Source organism: Castor canadensis, chromosome 13 (assembly GCF_047511655.1).
Source record: "Castor canadensis chromosome 13, mCasCan1.hap1v2, whole genome shotgun sequence".
NCBI lineage: Eukaryota > Metazoa > Chordata > Mammalia > Rodentia > Castoridae > Castor > Castor canadensis.
In genome coordinates this window covers 123,031,584-123,052,839 of record NC_133398.1, presented here as the reverse complement: position 1 = coordinate 123,052,839, position 21,256 = coordinate 123,031,584, and the positions used below count along the sequence as shown (strand labels likewise).

General features: G+C 40.2%; 1 protein-coding gene across 1 annotated transcript in view; it reads right to left on the bottom strand.

Moving 5' to 3' along the window:
* Ptpdc1 (protein tyrosine phosphatase domain containing 1) overlaps positions 1-18,566 on the bottom strand; it is an 81,193-nt gene extending 62,627 nt beyond the window's left edge. Inside the window, exon 1 of the mRNA XM_074052527.1 lies at positions 18,272-18,566. The gene's annotated coding sequence lies outside the window, so the exon portion shown is untranslated. The remainder of the gene's footprint in view (positions 1-18,271) is intronic.
* Positions 18,567-21,256: the final 2,690 nt, after the last annotated feature.

The following is a 21,256-nucleotide window of genomic DNA, read 5'->3' as shown; positions in this document are numbered from 1 at the left end:
CCCTTCTCAGTAATTGACAAAGTAGGCAGAAAATGAGTAAGGACACAGATGGCCTGACCAGCTCTAACAATCAACCTGATTTAATTGATATTTGTAGAAAATCCATCTAACAACAGAATTGAACATGGATCATTCACCAAGACAGGTCACATTCCAGGACATAAAATACACTTTCACAAACATGGAAGGATGGAAATCACACTAGGTATGTTCTTAGAGCATGCTAAACTGAACTAGAAATCAATAAGAGCTTAAGCTAGAATATAATGAAAGACAGGTGAACATTAGAAATATTTGGAAAATAACATACTTCTAAATAACACAAGGGTTAAAAAGTCTCAAGAGAAATTTTTAAATTTTGGACTATTTATAAGTGGCTCTTGGAAGCCAGAGCTAGGAAGGATTGTGGTTTGAGACCAGCCCAGGCAAAAAAACCACACAACCCCAACTCCACAAAAGCTGGGTGCAGTGGGCATGCCTGTCATCCCAGATTCTAGTTCACAGGAAGCATAAATAGGAGGACTGCAGACCAGGCTGTCCAGGCATGAATGTGAGACCTTACCTGAAAAATACCTACAGCAAAAAAGCTGAGGGCATGGCTCAAGTGGCATAGCACTTGCCACGCGAGCACGGAGACCCTAACACAGACTTGGTGGAAAGAGGAGGGAGGGGCAGTGGGAGGTGCCTAGTGGGAGGTCATAGGTCACTGGGTCCATGTCCTTGAAGGGACTGGGGGATGTGGGACCCTTACTCTTTGCTCCCTGGCCTCCATAAGGTAAGAGCTTCCTGCCATAATGTGTTTTCTTGCTACAGGCCCAAAGCAACAGGGCCAACTGATCATGTGCAGGAACCTCTAAACCCATGAGTGGAAAGAAATCTTTCTTCCTTTTAAGTTGATTGATCTTAGGTATTTGTTACAAAAACAGGAAGCTGACTAATACAACTGTAGATGCACATAATGCCACTAAACTGTACACTGAAAATGGTTAAGATGGTAAATTTTATGTTAGGTCCATTTCACCACAATTAAAAATAATTTAAAAATAAAACAAAATTAAATCTAAAGCAATGAAAGGAAGGAAATGATAAACCACTCACCAAAAAAAAAAAAAAAAAAAGAAAAGAAAAGAAAGGGCTGGTGGAGTGGCTCAAGCAGTAGCTCCTGCCTAGCAAGCATGAGGCCTTGAGTTCAAATCCCATAATGCCACAAAAGAAAGGAAAAAAAAGAGAAAAGACACAAATTACCAACATCAGGAAGAAAAAGGGATCATCATACTAATCCTGTGGACATCAGAAAGACAATAAAGGAAACTAGGAATAAATTTATATATATGAATTTTACAATTTAGATAAAACTGGGCTGATTCCTTGAAGGACACAAACTATCAAAACTCACTCTAAGAGATTTAGATAATATGAATGCCTTTATGCCCCCCCTCAAAAAAATTAATTGAATTAATACTAAAAAATCATCCAAAAAAAAGAAAGAAAGAAAAGAAAACACCAGACTCAGATGCTAAACTCCAAAAAACATTAAGGAAGAAATAATACCAATTCTACAATCTTTTTCAGAAAATAGAGGAGTAACAATAATTTCCCAGCTTATTCTATAAGACTGGCATTAACCTAATGCCAAAACCACATTAAGAACTGCCTCAACCTAATAAAACTATTTTTAGAAAATCACAGCTAACATCACACTTAATATGGAAAACATCAATGTTTTCCCTAAGATGAGGAATGGCACAAGGATGTCCTCTCTATTTTTATTTAACACTGAAAGTCTTAGCTAAGTGTGCAAGAAAAGAAATGAAAGCCATACAAATCAGAAAGAAAGAAAGAAAGCAGTCTACTTACTTATTTAGCCAGTACTAAGGTTTGAATTCAGGGCCTTGTTCCTGCTGGGCAAGCATTCTACCATGTGACCCATGCCTCTAGCCCTTTTAGCTTTAGGTTTTTCAGGTAGAGTCTTCCACTTTTTGCCTGGCCAGCCTTACAGAACAGTCCTCCTACCTCGACATCCTGCCTAGCTGGGATTATAGACCTACTTTGTCATTTGAAATAGGGTCTCACTAACATTCTTCTGTCTGGGCTGGCCTTAAACCACAATTCTCCCATCTCTGCCCCCTGGGTAGATAAAATTGTAAGTGTCACCACCATACCTGGCCCATAGACATCTTTATTTATAAACATGACTGCCTATGCAGAAAACCTCAAAGAATCTACCAAGTAACTACTGTACATAAATGAGTTCAGCAAGATACAAAGTCGATATGCAAAAATCAACTGCTTCAATCCTCTGTACCAAAATAAAGTCAACTGCTTTCTTATATGCCAGCAATATCATTTAGAATTTGAATTTTAAAAATAATACAGTTATCATAGCATTCCCCAAAATGAAATACCTAGGTAAAAGTCTAACAAAATGTACACAAGATCTAGAAGCATACAAATCACTAATAAAAGAAATCAAAGAAATTCTAAATAGGTGGAGACAGATTTTGTGTTCTTGACTTGAAGACTCAACACAGTGAGGATGTCAGGTCTCCCGAAACTGATTTATAAGTATAAGAAAGCACATATTGCAATCCTAGCTAAGTGTTTTATAGACGTGCATGAGCTTACTCGAAAATTTATGTGACAACAACCTAATGAAAACTATTTTTAAATAGTTTTCCAATATTAAGAGTAAAATAATATTGGGAGCATGATAAGGTGAAAAGAAAGGAACCAAATTAGCCAATTCAATCCTGGAAAAAAATCAAAGTTTGAGGATTCACCTTACCAAATTTCAGGCCTTACTGTAAAGCTACAGCAATGAGTATGGAAGGGTTAAAAAAAAAAAAAAGACACATCAATCAATGGAACAGAATAGAGAGATTGGAAATCGATCCAGAAAAATACAGTCAACTCAATTTTGACAAAGACGTACAGACAACGGACTGAAGAAAGAAGGGTCTTTTTAACAAATGATGGGAGGCATTTGCAATGAACTGAATATCACCCCTTACATGAAAATTAACTCAAAATGAACCAACCATACAGCTAGATGTAAATGCAAAAGCTATGACACTTCTAGAACATACAGGAGAACCTCCACGTGGCCTTGGATTTGCTCATGAGCTTTAAAATGCTAAATTTTAGCTGGATTTAAATATTAAAGACGTTTGCTCTGTGCAAGATAGAAGAGAATGAAATGACAAGCCACAGACGGAGCGATATCTGTAAATTACGTAGTGATAGATGTCATGTATCCAACTACACAAGCAACTCAGTTTAAAAATGGGTGGGCTAGGGGTGTAGTGCAGTGGTACATGCCCATGGCATGTGTGAGGCCCTGCATTCAATCCCTAGGACCACAAAAAAAAGGGGGAGCAGGGAGGAGGAAAATGAGGGAGAAAAGAAGGGAGGAGGAAAGGGAAAAGGTTCCAGATCGACAGAAAATGACAACATTCCTAAAATGGACCAGTACTCTCTCCTCTCTTTATAGATCAGCAATTATAGATACTCTAGATTTCTATATGGAATACTTTATTTAAGGAAAAGAGAAAGTGTGTGTGCCCTAAGGCCACTGTCGTGTGAAAAGGTACATTCACTTTTCATATACTAAGGTATCATTGTGGTAGAAAAAGATTGGTAAGAATTTCAGAATTTTTGAGGAAGAAATGGTAGAGCAAATTATAGCATAATCTGGGTGTGGTGGTGCATGCCTATAATCCCAGCACTAGAGAGGCTGAGGCAGGAGGACTGCAAATTCAAGCTACAAGTTCGAGGCCAGCCTGGTTTATATGGTGAGATACTGCTTCAAAAAACAAAAAAAATTAGTCTCTCTCTCTCGTGGTACTGGGGATTGACCCCAGTGTCCTGCACATGCTAGGCAAGTGCTCTACCACTCGAGCCACTTCCCTGGCCCTTTTATTTTATATTTTAATTTTTTGGGTTGGAGTCTCTGCTAACTTTGCCCAGGCTGGCCTTGAACTTGATATCCTTCTGCCAGTGTGTCCCCAGTAGATGGGATTACAGGTGTGAACCACCATGTCTGTTTTAGCATATAGTTCTCATGGAATATAAACCAGTTATGTTTTTAACTAGATTCACATGGAATGACCTAGAAAGTTAACTTACCACTGTGAACAATGGTAAGTGACACAGTGATGAGTTGTAAAGTAAAAGCAAGTTGCAGAGTTCTTCAGTGTAGTCATATCTATGTGAAAAAACTTAAAATAATAGAAAAATGCATCTGTGTTGCTAGAAGCATCAGGAAAAAAATAGCAGCATGTGTACCATTCTTTTATACCAGTTATTTAAGGGATTTAGGTTTGGAAGAGAGAATATATCCTATTTTATTCCATTTACACATTTGTGTATTGTTTGAACTTTAAAATTACAAATAAAATTTTGATGGTATATGATTAAGTTTCCACTAGCCTGGCCCAAGACCCGAACAGACACACCTTAAGAAAATATACAGACAGCACAGAAGTATAAAAGAAGATGCTCAGTACAGGGGAAGTGACATCTAAAACCATGATACACCATTACACGTGCATTACAATGGTAAGAATGCAAAAACCACTGCTGGTAAACAGTGAGAACTGGCAAAGGAACTTTCTTTCATTGTGGTGGAATGAATGTAATATGATATACTCACTTCAGAGAAAATGTGGCAGTTTTTTATAAAGTCAAGTCCTACCATGAAACCCAGAAATGATGTTCCTAGGTATTTGCCCAATTGATTTGAAAACTATTTCCACTCAAAACCTTGTACATGAGGCTGGAGGCATGGCTCAAACAGTAAAGTGCCTGCCTAGCAAGCATGAAATCCTGAGTTCAAACCCAATGCCACTAAAAAACAAAAAAACAAAAAAACACAACAAAACTGCACGTGAATCTGTACAAAACTGAAAACAACCAGGATGTTACAGTCACACTAGGAATATGGTTGTATGATCAAAAGGAAAGAGCCATTAATCTGTGAATATGGATAAATCTGAAATGCATTATGCTACATGAAAAATTCCAGCTTGAGAAGGCTACACACTATTTGATTCCACTTATATGGCTTTCTGGAAAAGATAAAAGAACAGAGACAGAAAACATTAGTTTTTGCAAGGGGTTGAGAAGGGCAGAGGGCTGACTAGGTAAAACACAAATTATTTTCAGAGAAGAAACTATTTTGAAATACTCTTACTGTTGTAATGAATACATGATGTTATCTATTTGTCAAAACCTGTGGAGCTTTACAGCACAAAGAATGAATTTAATGTCATTTTTTTAAATGCAAGTTAATCCACAGGAAGGGTGGATTCCAGCATAGAAGACAAAAGAATTTAACTGTATTACAAATGTCACTGAAGGGAACAGCGAGAAAGAGGTGTGAGTAGCACTGGAAATGAATGGAAACCCAGAAAGAAAAAGGAAAGTACATAAGCATTGTACTGTAACTAAATAATTCTTCTTTGTAGTAAGGGGGTCTGAACTCAGGGCCTCAGGTAATATTTCTCATGGTGGTACAAGTTAACAATTCAGATCCTGTTGTACACGTATACTGGGATTGAAAAATTAGCAACAAGGTGGTGAACGATAGGATCTAGGTATATCACTGGGAACTGGGAAGACAGATAGGAAGAAAGGTCAGAATGAACCATGTCTGAATCAACAACAGAGGGTGAATTCCTATTTAGCTTAACAGACCCTGAGGAGTAAAAAGTGAAGTGTAGGAGCTCCTCCTTATCCACAGCATTTAGTACAATGTTCCAAGACGCCTAGCGACGCCTGAAACCATGCAGAGTAACAATTCCCAGGCACGGATTTCTATGAGGAAGTTGAATTTACAAATTAGGCACCATAAGAGATGCCAATAACAGGATAAAACCAGGCAAAGTTATGAATCTCTCTGAAAATACCTTACCATACTGTACTCATTCTTCTCGAGATGATGTGTGATGATTTGATCCCCACGTGACAAGAGAAGTAACGAGAACGACATAGGCACTCCAACATAAACACTGTGGCAGCCTACAATTAACTGACTAATAAGCAGGTAGATTTTGCAGCATGATACGCTGGACAAAGGGGTGATTCATGTCCAGGGCAGGACAGAGTGGGAGGGCACAGGATTTCATTAAGCTACTCATGCAATTTAAAACTTATGAATTGTTTGTTTCTGGAATTTTCCGACTGTGGTTGACCACAGATAACTTAAACCATGGGAAGTAAAACCATGGGTAAGAGGGACCACTGCCATACAGACGTGTGCACACAAAGGTTAACATACGTGCACGTTTCTTAGCTCTGGGCACTGACAGAGCCCAAAGGCAATGATACCCCAGCTGGGTGAGAGCGCCAGAGAAAATCTGATTTCTAAGGTATCTTTGTTGAAATGGCTGGTTTTGGGGCTGGAGCAGGGAATATTCAAGGTGAGCCTGGAGCATCTCCTAGTGCCGCCAAACAGGGAAGTGCTCAAAACAATCTGATGGGAATGTCAGAAGGATACAGGAGTAAACTGAAAAAGCCCCCAGCGGCAGAAGCTGGAATAATTCGAGTAACAACATGAGTATGGGCTGGAGGTGCCTAAAAAGCGGGAAGCCCTGATTTCAAACCCCACTACCACTAAAAAAGACAAAATGAATAATGCAGTCAGTTAAAAATGGCCAAAACAAAAACCTTTGATACATTCAATAATAAAGTTAAGTCATCTTTGATGTTTTCTATTTTTTTTTGGCAATACAGGGTTTAAATTCAGGCCCTTGCACTTGCTAGTAGGCAAAAGCACTCTACCACATGAGCCACCCCCAGTCCTTTTTTGGCTTTAGCTTGTTTTTTAGATAGGTTCCTACATTTTTGTTTATGCTGTCCTCAGACGGTGATCTTCCTACCTCTGCCTCCTTAGTAGCTGGGATAACAGGCATGCACCACCATGTCACGTTTGTTTTTGGGAAATGAGGTCTCTCTAACTATTGCTCAGGCTGACCCTGAACTGTGATCCTCCTATCTCTGCCTCCCAAATAGTTGGGATTACAGTTGTGTACCATCTGGCTTCCATCTTTTACTTACATAAAATTATGTCAGTGCACAAGTGCATTTTCCAAAGTACAAGGACTGCAGATTAAAAGGGACAAACTGGAGCATGCGCAGAGAGGAAGAAACCAGATTACAGGCACACACGAACAATAGTCCAATTAAATCTAACAAATATTTGAACCCCTACTGGGTGCCAAGAACTATCAGAGATATGGGGAGGGGTACAAGGATAAATTAAAAAGTCTTTGACTTTTAAAACTTTTCAGTAAACAGGCTGAAAGAATACACTGAAAGAATAAAGAATCTAAGAATTCAAAGGACTGTTGTATGGAAAAGGAATCAGATTTGATCAGTATGACCTGAGAGATAGATTTAGGTAGGAATGAAGGATAATTTTTTTTAGGGGGTACTGGGCATTGAACTTGGCATCACACTTGCTGGACAGGTGTTCTACCACTTGAGCTACTCTGCAGCCCTTTTTGCATTGGTCATCTTTGAGATAGGGTCTCGCTTTATGCCCAAGCCAGCCTGAACAGATATCTTCCTATTTGTGCTTCCCCATGAAGCTGGGATGACAGATGTGAACCACCATGCCTAGACTTTGGTCGAGATAGGGTCTTGTGAACACTTTTCCCAGGTGGGGCTTTAACTGAACCTCAATCTTCCTGATCTCTGCCTCCCAACCAGCTAAGATTACAGGCTTAGAGTCACCTTAACCAGCTGAAGGGTAAATTCTGTAACAGGCTGAATTGGGCTTAATGTTTGGCACAAAGTGATTAATATATGTTGAGATGTCCTTCCAAAATACCCAACACAACAAGAGTCACTCTCCTGAAAGAAATATATTTCACCATAATTTATGTAACAAAAGAATACTGTCATTCTGTATTTTGATCATCACCTAGAAAAGTTAATTTTTAGAACAATATAAACATTTAGAAGTTTAAATTTTAATCTAAAAATTTGTTCAATTTTATCTGTGTGATCACTAATTTGAGGGACTAAGTTGATTTGTCTATCAAGGAGGTCTACAACTGATCCAAGTAATAATCACTTAGAAAACAGAATTTGGAAGGCAGAAGCTAAACGTGTAATTATGCTGCCATCTGTTTATAACAATTTAAATCATTAAGGGCATTCACCCTTCAAAATCCACAAGTAATTAAAAGAACTCTTTTCCATGTTTGAGGCTGTCTAATTATTTGGATCAGATGGAAAAGAAAAGGATCTAAATGAGAATGCTTTTCCCATGTGCACCAGGGATTACACACAACTAATCAGAGAGAGAGAGAGAGAGAGAGAGAGAGAGAGAGAGAGAGAGAGAGAAACCTTCCCTGTGGTCCTTGCTTATCATCTGTGTTTACAAAGAGCTTTTGCTCAAAGGAAAATAAGCACTGAACTAAAGTCAGTTGATTCTGTATAGCCTTTTCCTGACAAAATAAGGCAGGCTAAGTTGAAGGCATGCTAGGGCCTTTGCAAAATAGGCACATAGTCTGGAGCAGGGTGTGAGGATTTGTGAGCATGGAGGCTAATCAGGCATGGGGACAAAGAGAAGTGGTATTCGGCAGGGTACGGCAGACGTAAGCTTGTCCAGGTGGGCCACGGATAGAAAGAACCAGATACAAGAGAAGTATTCAGGAAATGATCGTGATGATGGTAAATTATCCATGTCAAGATAGTCAGCATCTAGGAAACCTCAGGAGGGAGGAGTTGAGAAAGACATGTGCTAGCACTTGCTGTAGTACATTATCGTAGCAACACATTAAAATGTTAAAAATTAATGTAAATTGGTAAAAATGTCTATCATGTAAAATTCCATATATACTACATAAAAATAAGTATGCATCCAAAGGGGACTTGACAGAGACTGACAAAATGCTAACAATGGCAGTATGGATGACTATTTCCTTACATGTTTCTACATTTTTAAAATTTTATAATTATTTTATTATTATTCAGGTAACTAAACAAATCTAAAAAGTTAGTTTAACCATATCTTTTTCCAAAGACTCATGAGAGCTCAGATGACTACAGATTTCTAAGGGAAGTAAACCTGGAATTAAAAACTTGCTGCAGTTTATACACAGGCTGGAAAAAAAATTCTGACCATTACTTAGGAATAAGACTATCCATTCTTACAATAGGTTATAAATAGATAAAAGTTGGATGTGTAAATCAGTGGTATGTGCTTGCCTAGCATGTATCAGGCCCTGGGTTGATGCTCAGAACTTTCCCCAAAAAAGAAATACTTATAATGCATACACAGTCCATTCCAATAGTGAGGATGTCAGATAAAATTATGAGAGACACTGACCTTTTAGACTGAGCTCTTGTACCAGGACCAGCAGGCCAGGCCTAAATGGAGTCACATGTGCTAAATTCTGGGTCATCAAAATGAATATTAAAGCAGACAATTTTCCAAACACAGGCAGACTCACAGCAACCAATCAATCACAAGGGGCTCAGTTTAACTGAGCTGTTTGATATGGAAAACCTCTTAACTGTCAAAGGAAAGTAACTTTGTAAAGACCAATCTGCTTTTGTTCCTTTGTTCTGTTTTCCTCAGCCTTTTCTACTATAAAGCCAGCTCTCCACTCAGCTCACAGGAGCGCCTTTCCAAATCTCCAGATGGGACGCTGCCAGACTCTAACAAGAGCTGATTAGATCTTTAAACTGAAGTTGTTGAAATTTTATTTTTAACAGGGGTTGAAAAGTTCACAGGAGAGATGTAATTTATATAATCATTATGAATAGAATCCACCACAGATTAAGAAAGAGAAAGGTTGTGCACCAGTGGCTCACTCCTGTAATTCTAGAATTATACTTGGGAGGCTGACATTGGAGGATTTTTATTCAAGGCCAGCCCAGGCAAATAAGTGGGGAGACCCCATCTCCAAATGATGAGGGCAAAATGGACGGGAGATGTTGCTCAAGCAGTACAGAGCCTGCTTTGCAAGCACGAGGCTCTGAGTTCAAATTCCAATCCCACAAAGAAAAAAGAGAGAGAAAGGTAAACTAGATCAGTAAACTAATAGAATACTAACAGTAGTGGGATTGCAAGTTAATTTTCCTTTTTTTTTTTTTTTTGTCTTATTGGTATTTGCTAAATTTTCAAATTCAAAGTTTTACTTTTTAGGAATAAAAACACAATTTTTAAATGATTATAATTAAACTGTTTACTATTATGTACATTTTAAGGAATTTTCATGCTACATTTTAACATGCATTCTTACCAGTTTTTAATATCTAGTATAAACTGGATCTGTGGTCTGAATTATTTTAATACAAATTCTCATAGACTATAACATCATTTAGAATGAAGACAAAATATCGAGTTATTTCAAAACACAGTTACATACATTTGCACACTAGCAGCCAAATATAACAAACTGCTATAAAGACCAAAGTCATATATAAGAGACAAAATAGACTCTGGGGCCTTTTTTTGGAATGTAAAATTTTAAACTTGACTATCTATTACTCAACTCTAAACATATTTGTTGAGTTGGAGACTTCTTTTTGCAGTACTGGGATTTGAACTCAGTACCTCACACTTGCTAGGCAAGCGCTCTACTACTTAAAGCCACTCCACCAGCTAAACATAGTTATTGAAATATCTCCCCCTTACCTACAATTTTGAGGACCACTAGCATACAATTTTATTTCCCCTTATTAGTCAAAATTCTCTTCACTTTGGTCTCAAGGCTTTCCCTCTAAGGAGCAGTAAAGTAAAAAATAATAAAACAATGAACATTCTGAAGGGTTGGCTGGAAAAGTTGGAAAAGAGAACTACAGTGTGACTACATGTCTGATTAGATAGCTCTTCCTTCGGAAACACCTCAATAGAACCCTCCTGTGATGAGGCTGGGAGGGGGAAGAGAGAAGAATTAATAAAGGGAACAGGAAAAAAATGGATTTTGTTCCTGGCTCGGCAGTTTAGGTTTTTGAATTTATCCTGAACAGTGAATTACTACAAGGATTCTTCTGATCCCAGTTCTAACAACAAAACATCTGTTTAGAAAAGAACTGGAGGGCTGGAGGTGTGGCTCAAGTGGTGGAGCACCTGCCTAGGAAGTGCAAGACCCTGAGTTCAAACCCCCAATACTGCCAAAAAATAAATTAATTTAAAAAACAAGGAATCACGAGAAAAAGCATACTTATTTACTATATATTACTAGATGAAGACTACAAAATACAAAATATAATACAGAAGTGACCTCATTTTTACATAGAAAACATGGACAAAAGATTGGAAGAATATACTCTAAAATGTTGACAGGGTGGGTTATAGCTGGGTTTTCTTTTATATAGGTGGATTTTTTATGTTCTCCGATTGTTATTTTCTAAATACATAATTATCTTTAGAAGAAAAATGTTACTTTAAAAAAGATAATTATACTACAAACTTCTTGGCAAACAGTATTGGGAACAGAAGAAAACAAAAACATAACATCAATTTAAAAAGGCAATTTAATCCCTAAAACTCAAGAAAATGGAGAAAATGTAAATTCTCTACAACTTTTTCCATCTTGAATAGGATGCGTCTTTATTAGGAGATGATGGTATATATAGTTTATATATACCTTATCATAAAAAAATGCGTAATCTTATATTGCATAAATACATATGCATATATATATATATATATATATATATATAAAACTATCAAGGCTGACTTTGCAAAGGTGTGAATCTTAACAAGAAAATGTTTCCATGAGCAGCTAAGGTCACACAGCCCTTTTTAAATATGCAGGAATTTTCCATGGAATCCTATAGTAGATCCATTTAAACCATTACAATACCTGGCTCATAGTAAGTACTCAAAATTTTTTTTTGATGGAAAAAAATGTCCTGAGTTCATACACAGGGAAAGGCAACTTTCTTTTTGAAGGGCAGAATGTCATAAATTAAAAGATGAAACAGGTGTCTGTAGAACAAATAGTGTTACTTGAACTATAATCAACAGAAATTACTCTTTTGACGTCAAAAAAACATGACTTTGTTTCCCTTAAGTAATTATTTGTGGGTCTTCTCCTAACACATCTCCACCTACAGTGGCCAGCTCCCTGTGCTGTATAAACATTATAGCATCCAGACAGGGAAGTCTGATCAAGAGACTGACACTTATTCATCCTCATACAGAAAGATCAAAGATAGGAAGTGTGCTTTTGTTGCAGCCAGAATCAGACTAGGTGATGGCCTGTGGTAGAGCCCACCGCTTAGAAAGGTACTCATTAACAAAATGACATTTGGAGTCCATTTCACCCCAGTAAGAATGGCTATCATCAAGAAAAAACATTAGACACTGCTGGTGGTAATGTAAATTAATCTAGCCACTATGGAAGTCAGTATGGAAGCTCCTCAAAAAGTTCAAAAATAGAACTCTCATATAATCCAACAATACCACTTCTAGGTATACACTCAGAAGAATCAAAGTCACCTTACTATAGAGATACCTGCATATCCATGTTTACCCAATGAACTATCACAATGGCCAAGTGATAAAGAAAATGTGGTGTATATACATATATATATATATGTATATACACACACACACACACACACACACACACACATATGATGGAGTTTTAGTTGGCCATATATAGTAATGAAATTGTCTCTTTGGTAGGGAAATGGATAGAACTGGAGATCTTCCTGCTAAGTGAAAGAAGCCAATCACAAAAGCAAGTGTTGCATGTTTTCTCATATTTAGACTCTAAGGAGGGCAAAGGACATAAAAGTAAAGAGGGAACTACCAGAATAGGGAAAAAGGGGAGGGGAGAAGAAAAAGTAATAGAGGGGTAAATATGATCAGGGTACATTATGTGCATTAAGGAAAATCACAATGAAACCCCTTACTTTGTACAATTAATATAAGCCAATTAAAAAGTAAAATAGTCATTGATTATAAGGTTTACCACCCAGAAGACAAATGTTAGATTTTAAACCAGTACAAAGAAGATAATCTAAGTAAACCCATGCATATATGTCAGCTAATACTTGGAAAGAGTGCCAAGCACAACAATAGAGAAAGGACAGTCTCTTTAATTAAGAGCTTAGGAAAACCTGGATATCCATATGCAAAAAAGAAAGGGAGGGAGGGAGGGGAAGTGACAAAGGGAAGGACAGAGGGAAGGAGGAAAGGAGGGAGGGAGGGGCAGAGAGGCTGGATCTCTATCTTACACCACTTATAAAATTAAACTCAAAATGGATTAACGCTAAGGGGAGGTCACTAAAGGGAGAGGGAGAGTAAAAGAAGGAAATTAAGAAGGTGAACATGGTTGATGTACTTTCTACACAAGAATGAATATAGAATGTTTAAACCAGAAGAAAGGAACCAAGACAGAAAGGAGAGAAATAGAGGGGATGAACCAATTCGGGTTATAATACAAATATCCTGAAAATGTCACAATGAAACTCCCTGTACAGCTATCTTAAACAAACAAAAATGCCTTTTTTCAAAAACGGAGAACAGGAAGGCAAAATGGGTCCTGTCTGGGGGTTGGTACCAGTGGGAGGGAGGAGGCTATAAGGAAAGGGTGTAGGAGGCGAATGTGGTGAAATATTATGTCCTCATGCATGAAAATGGGAAAATGAGACCTGTTAAACTATTCCAGGAGAGGGAGGAGGGGGAATAAAGGAGAATGATGAGGGGGTGGATTCAACTATGATATATTGTAAGAACTTTTATAAATGTCACAGTGTGCCATCAGTACAACAATGATACGATAATAAAAAGACTTAAATGTAACTAAAAGTGTAAAACTCCTAGAAGAAAAAAGACAGCTAAAGTTCCTTGATATTGGTCTTGCAATGAATTTTTGGATGTGACTCCAAAAGCTCAGGCAACAGAAGCAAAAATAAACAAGTTAGGAGTACCCTAAACTAAAAAGGCTTCTGCACAGCAAAGGAAACAATCAACAACATGAAAAGCAACCTATGGAAAGGGAGAAAATATTTGTAAACCATTTATTTGTAAGGGATTAATATCCAAAACACACCAGGAACTCATACAACTCAATGGTTTAAGAAAGAAAAAAAAAAAAAAAAAACAGTGGGTAAAACTTAAAAAATGGGCAAAAGACCTGAACAGAAATTTTTCCAACTAAAACATACAAATGGCCAAAAGGAATCTGAAAATGTGTTCAGCATCACTAATCATGAAAGAAATGCAAACGAAAACCACGAGGAGGAGGTATCCCCTTGTGCTTGTGAAGATGGTCACCAAAACTCCAAAGACAAGTGTGCCCTGTTAGCAGGTATGTAAATTGGCACAGCCATTATGGAAAAATATGGAAGCTCCTCAAAGAAACTGATATATACACGATATCCAGCAATCCCACTGCAAAAGATTTGCAATCAGTTTGTGGTAGCAACATTTGCACTCCCACGGTCACTGTAGCACTATTCACAATAGCCAAGTTATGGAATCAACCAACATGCCCCTCAACATTGACAGCTACAGGAAAGGCCATTCATATCCGTACAATGGAATACTACTCGGCCTTTAAAAAGAAGGAAATGCTGTCATTTGTGACAACATGGGTAGGACTGGAGAACACTATCCTAATGAAATAAGCCAAATGCAGATAATAAAAGTAGACAGTAGAATGGTAGTTAAGAGGCTGTGGAGGAGAGAATGGTGAGATGACAGTCAAAAGGTGCAGTCTCAGAGAGGAGGAGTTAAGGGGGGGTATGGTGACTATGTCATTGTGCCAATGATATTGTATTTTATCAAAATTGTTAAAAGTAAATTTCAAATGTTTTTCCCATAAAAAATATTCGAAGTGTTACCTATTACTTAATTATTTCACATGCTAGTCAAAACTCTTAAGATCATTTTGTACTCTACAAACATGTAAAATTATAAATTGTCAATTTACAATAAAATATAAAACAATCTTAGAGAAACCACTGAGAGAGATCTCTTTGGACACAATTTTCTAACAAACTAAGTGCCCACACTAATTGTTATTGAAGGGAATGATTTCCAAGGAAAATAAAATTACAACATCATAGAAGTTAAGCCAAACAATCATCAAAACAATGACATTTTATGGAAGAATTATAAATTATGTCTCTTGGATCAACCATGAAACTCTTTAGGCTTGGAAATGTTTTAACTGTACTCTCAATTATGCTCCTTAAATTCCCCCATTTTCTGGCACACAATCTACTTTCACAATCTTCACTGAGATTTAAGAGTTTCAGAGAATTTCCTAATATATCGTCACAAATTTAAACTCAGTGAGGTACATATTTTTTAGCCATGTTAACTTTGTTGACATTGTCTATAGATAATCCGTATAGCATTTATCGCAATCTATAATTATACTGTTTTATTTACTGTCTTCTTCCTATATGATTTTTATAAGATCATGCCGGGCATGGTGGCTTATGCCTGTAATCCTAGCTACTCAGGAAGCAGACAGGATGACCATACTCCAAGACCAGCCTAGGCAAAAGCAAGCAAGGCCCTATCTCAACAACAAACTAAAAAACAAAAGGACTGAGGAACAGCTCAAGTTGATAAGAGGCTGGAGGCCCTGAGTTTAATCCCCAGTACTAAGACCCACAATTAAAAGCTAGCTTCAAGATAATTTTCTATTTCTAATGGAAAGTCTGATGTTCAAGCCCATCTCCTAAGAGAAGTTTTCTAAATTTTTGTGAACCTGAAAAAGAGACCACGAATATCATTCTGTTAGAATGAGTGAATTGCGGTTTTTAAACTTTTTTCATGGTGTTTCAAAGTTTGTTTTATATTAACTTTAAAACAGATGCCCTGAGCTTTTTTTTTTAGGAGACTAAAAAAACAGAGCAGCTCTGAAGGAAGTGCATATAAAAATGAAAAACAAGGCCAGGCCCACTGACTCACATCTGTAATCCCAGTTATGAGGGAGGTGGAGATCAGGAGGATCATGGTTCAAGGCCAGCCCGGGCAAAAATTGAGTAAGACCCCCTCAAGTCAATCAATAAGCCAGGCATGGTGGTGCAGGCCTGTAGTTCCAGCTACCCAGGAGGCTGTGGATGGGAAGATGGTCAACCTGCCTGGAAGAAGAGATGGAAGCACTGCTTGGAATGAGAAATTTGAGTCTCTTAAATGTGACCAATGACAGCATTGGGATTGGGTGGGAAATTATTCTCAAAATGGTTCCTGGAATCACCTAGGAAGGTTGTTAAAGTGCAGATCTCAGGCCAGACTCAAATACTCAATCCACATTTCCGGAGTGAGAGCTAGAAATTCACACTTTTGAAAAGCCTCAGTGGTATTCCTGGGGTCAAAGATACCCAGTGGTATTCCTGGGGTCTGGATACAACTGGACAGGAGGTTAGGAGACATGAGTGAGTGGCTTTGGGTCCACGCATCCATGTGTTTAACAAATTGTTTTTTTTAGTTAATAGCTGATTAGGGCAACTCATCCAAGCCCTGGAAAGCTTCAGTTTTCTCATAAGGAAGTAGAATGACACTCTGTTGTGGAAATGTGTGTGGATGTACGTGTACATGTATGACCAGCTCAACAGAGCCAAGCGTGAAACTTAGCCCATGACTTCTCAGGTTCCTCTACCTCTGTGTCTGTGAGGGTTAGTTTGAGTTAAGCCGTTTTACCATACAAAACTGCCACATGAATGCCTGCTTAACTTTCCCTAAAACAGTGTTTCTCAGCCTTTTTTTCCTTCCCCCACCGCTTCTCCCAGAAGCCTTTTCTGACATTTTCTTCCCAGATTTGCTGCTGCATAAAATTTCAGTGCCACAGATGTACTAGATATGCTCATGTTCTATGGCCCATCGGAAGGCCACAGACCCTGTAATACCCAAGACCTTCACCTGCCCTGCCCCAAGAATATGACCAGTTTCATCCATGTTGAGAATGCATGTCATCCAGAAAAGTGACAGTCAAGGTGTTACACACTAGCTGGCTGACGTTCTTTTGCTCTGTCCACATAGAAATCACAGGTGAGTGAGGAGTAGCTTCCTCCTGTTATCCGGGGACCTTGCAGGTATTTGCAGGTGGCAGAGTGGAAGACAGTGGGCAGAGCAGTCAGCCTCGGGCCTTTGACAGCTAGGGTGGCAACATGGGGTTTTGGTCCAAGGCCCTTGACAGCTAAGGCAGCACAGGGACTTGGGCCTTGTGTTACCGTTCCTGAGGCTGGAGGGGTCTTTCCACTGTTGAGGGCCCCAAGTGTTATAGCTCTTTGTACCCCAGATGAGCTTAGGCCCTGAGTGTCACAGCTCTCCCCTGCGACCCCTCCCTCTCATGCCAGTTTGCCCTGGGTCACTCAGCTTGCCAGCTTCACTGCTGCTCTGTTGCCAGGGGGACTTCCTGCCTGCCACCACTGCTTCTTCTCATTACCAGCTCAGCAAAGGTGAGCAGGACCACTGGAGAGAAAGCCTTTATTGGGAACTGATGTCATAACATCAGGAGGGCAGCAGGAGAGTTGTCTCCTAGCTGCTCACAGAGTTGAAGAGCCGCTTAGATAGCCCAAATGGGAGTGTCAGCACCAATCACAACAGTCCCTTCCTCTTTGCACCAATCATGGTGCAGTTATCAAGCAGATGAAGGATTGTGTTTGCATCAATCATAGGTTTTTTGTTGGGCCAAAGTGCTCCCTCAGGTGGAAGTGGTAGTTATGACAGTTTGTCTCTGAAAGGTGCTTATGACAAAGGTTTATCAGTAACAGTACTTTAACAATAATTAACAACAACAAAAAAACTTTCAAAAGTGTGGTTGAAATATATTATCAGTACTTTTACAAGACTTAGCAGTGCTCTAACAACGCTAAATTTCTGTCCCAGTGTCCCTACCATCTGTTGCAAAAGGTCACCTAACTTAGTGGCAGGATTAGTCTCATTTAAACGTCGTAAACTGTCAATCTGGAAACAGCTTGCAAATATCTTTTGTCTGTCTCCCCACTTTATCTTTAAAATTAGTTGCCAACATTTAAAACCAAGAGATTTGACCTAAAAATCCAGATATTCAATTTCTCACGAGAAATCAGAAGATCACATCACTCTGGCAGGACTGAGGGTGGGGGAGGGTGCTCCCCATCCCCGCCCCCGCCGGAACTTGAATACGAGACCCTGAACCCCAAGATCTCTGCACTAAGGCTCATGCGTCCCCGTCCCCCCGCCCCCCACCTCCCCACGAGGGATGTGTCTTGAAAACGCATCACGTAACAACTAGACACTTGAAAGGAATAAACTGGGGGTCATATGGCGCGTGTAGCCAACTGGCGGCGGATTCCCAACCTCTTTCCGCGCTTCGCTCTCCGGCTTCTGAGACCCTCGAGCCAGCGGGTCTGTTGCACGACGTCCAGGGCCGGGAGGCGTAGGCAGACAGGGCGGGGCGGGGCACTGCCCCTTGGGTCTCCGGGCGGAGGGCCTGGCTGCAGCCCCAGTGCACCCTTCACGTGCCGCCCCGGGCCCAGCGGACCCCACCGCGACCTTGGGACAGAGGCGTCCCCACCCGGCGCGCCAGACAACGTCCTCCTTTCTGCGCGCGCACGGGCCACACAGCAGCCAAGCCCGGCCTCTTGGATGAGGCCGCGTCCCCGGCGCGCGCGCGCGCCCGCCCCCGCGCGCGCGCCCGCCCCCGCGCGCGCGCCCGCCCCCGCGCGCGCGCCCGCCCGCTAACCAATAGAAATCGTCGTCTTCAGCACGTGACACACGGCAGCCAATGGTGACCCGAGGTAACTAGGGACGCCGCGGGCGGCTCCCAGCCCTTTCGAATGGGCGCGGGCTGCCAGGGGGAGGATGCTGGGGACCTTGAAGGCACCGCCTAAAACTAGAATTGATCAGATGGGGACGGAGAAGGTTTGAGGGGACGGTGTGGGGACTCTAGGAGGCCGTGTCACGCTGGGACTAGAAATCCTCCAAGGAATAGAGCAAGGAATAGAAATCCTCCAAGGAATGGAACCCGAGGATGAGAGTAGGGCTCAGTAGTTAATTAAGTGACTGGTGTCTCCTGCTTGTAACAGAAACCCCCAAATTCCCAAATCCTAAATTCTTAAGGTTTCTTTTCCAACCCCCCCCATAAAAGAAAGTTGGACAGTTGCCCTAGGGACCCAAGTTTTTTCTGCTCTGTGATCCTTATAGCTTTCCTTCCATCCATCAGTGTGCCTCAATGGTTAAAATGGTAGTTGAAGCTCTAGCCATCATGTCCTTATTTTTAAAGAGGCCTTTGAAAATGAATTTCCACCCAACAACTATCTGTAGCTTACAGACTGAAACTTAGCAAAATGGCCTCACCTAGCTGAGAAATATAATCTTACCTAAGTGCGTTGCTGCACCTAATAAAATCGCATTCCATAAAAGGAAGAATGAACGTACAGCTTCTACATCCTATTTTTTCTAACTTTGCAAGTGGTCCTATTAGCTCTTACAGCTCGGTAGAAATCAATCCTTCTCCTAGGATGTGCAGAACAATTTAGGAGGCAAATTCATGCTTGTGACAGGCCCTCTGAGACATATTTTGCATATGCTTTCCTATTCAGTTCTGTAAGACTGCCCTTACTAGCCCCATGATGCAGATGACACTGGAAGACATACATGATGGGAAAATATGGCATACAGAAGGGCTTTTAGGTATACTAAATGGTCTCATAGGAGTTGTGTGGTGCTGCAAACACCTGGACCTAAGGACTGTACTTCTATGTACTAAGTGAATAATAGGCCACAGTCTAAAGCTGACAAGAACAGACAAATACTATGAAGGTAAAACTGTGTATAGTTCAGGAAGCAGATTCCATACACCTTTATGGTTTGAACAGAAAATGTCTCCAGAGGTTCACGTTTTCAATACTTGGTCCACAGCTAGCGGCACTATGTTGGGAGGTTCTGAAAACGTTAGGAGGTGGGGCCTCATTGGAGGAAGCAGGCCACTAGGGACATGTCTTTTAAGGTTTTACCTGGTCCCCAGTCTCTTGCTGGCTCTCTGCTTCCTGTCCACCATGTGGTGAACAGCCTCCTCCTCCACATCATGGCTTCTGCAGCCATGATGTTCTGCCTCATCACAGACCCAGAGTCAGTGGAGCCAAGGACTGGGGACTGAAATCTCCCAACAGTAGCCAACTAAATCTTTATGTCAAGTGTTCTGTCAAAGCAACGAGAAAAGTAACTAACACAACTCCAACACGAGGATTTTTTCATGTTAGAACACCAATAGGGACCAGGCATGGTGACTCAAGCCTGTAATCCTAGCTACTTAGGAGGTGGAGTTCGGGAGGATCGGGGTTCAAGGCTAGCATGGGAGAAGTGTTCACAAGACTCCATGTCATCCCAGCCATGCAGGAGAAGCATAGAGAGGAGGCTCGGTGTCTAAGGCAGCCCAAGCTTAAAGCAAAACCTTATCTGGGGAAAAAAACAACAAAAACCCTCTGTAAAAAATGACAGGTGGAGAGTCTCGAATGGTAGAGCACCTGTCTAGCAAACTCAAGGTCTAGAGTTTAACCCCCAGTACCAACAAAAGAATACCAAAACACCAATATGGTAATTTTGGAAAAACAAACATTTTTGGTAAAAGGTAAACTAAGAGAATTGAAGTTGGTTTGGGAGTTCTCATCACTATCCAAGGGAGGAAAGTGCCCATACTTGGGGTTTTTAATAAGGAAGGGGATTGAGTTTATGCATTTAATAAACAGTGCCTGTTGTATACCTGTGCTACGTTAAGCATCAACAGCAAGGTGAATGAGACATTGCCCTGGCCACAGTCTCTGAGGAGAACACATCTTAATAACTACATATGGGTGGTGTGGGAACACATGAGAAGGCCATCCCAAGCTGGAGGAAAAAAGAAGGACTTGTCAGAAAAGTCTTTGAAGACTGAGCTGATTCTTGAAAATCAAGCTTGAGAGAATGAAGCCAGGTAAGGAGCATGGTGGTCCAAGCAGAGAGATCAGGTAACACAAAAAATATCATCTATGACTGCTGGATATGAAGAAAGTGAGTAGAAGAGCACACTGAAGAGGTAAGCAATGTCTTGGCATGACACATTGTATATTGCCCTGCCAGGGAGTTTGTATTTTCTCTTTTACTTTAGGGAGGATTACTTCTTGTGTGTAGACTTGTGTGGCATTATTAAGATGCTTGACCTCCCTACAATGGATAGATGAGTGACTCTAGCTAGGGCAAGAGTGAGAGGGAAAGCAGTGGGAGAGAAGTTGAAGAAAGTGTTGGAACATCACCCTGAGGGAGGACATGAGAGGGTTGGCTTGGGGGTCCATTAAAAGACTATTG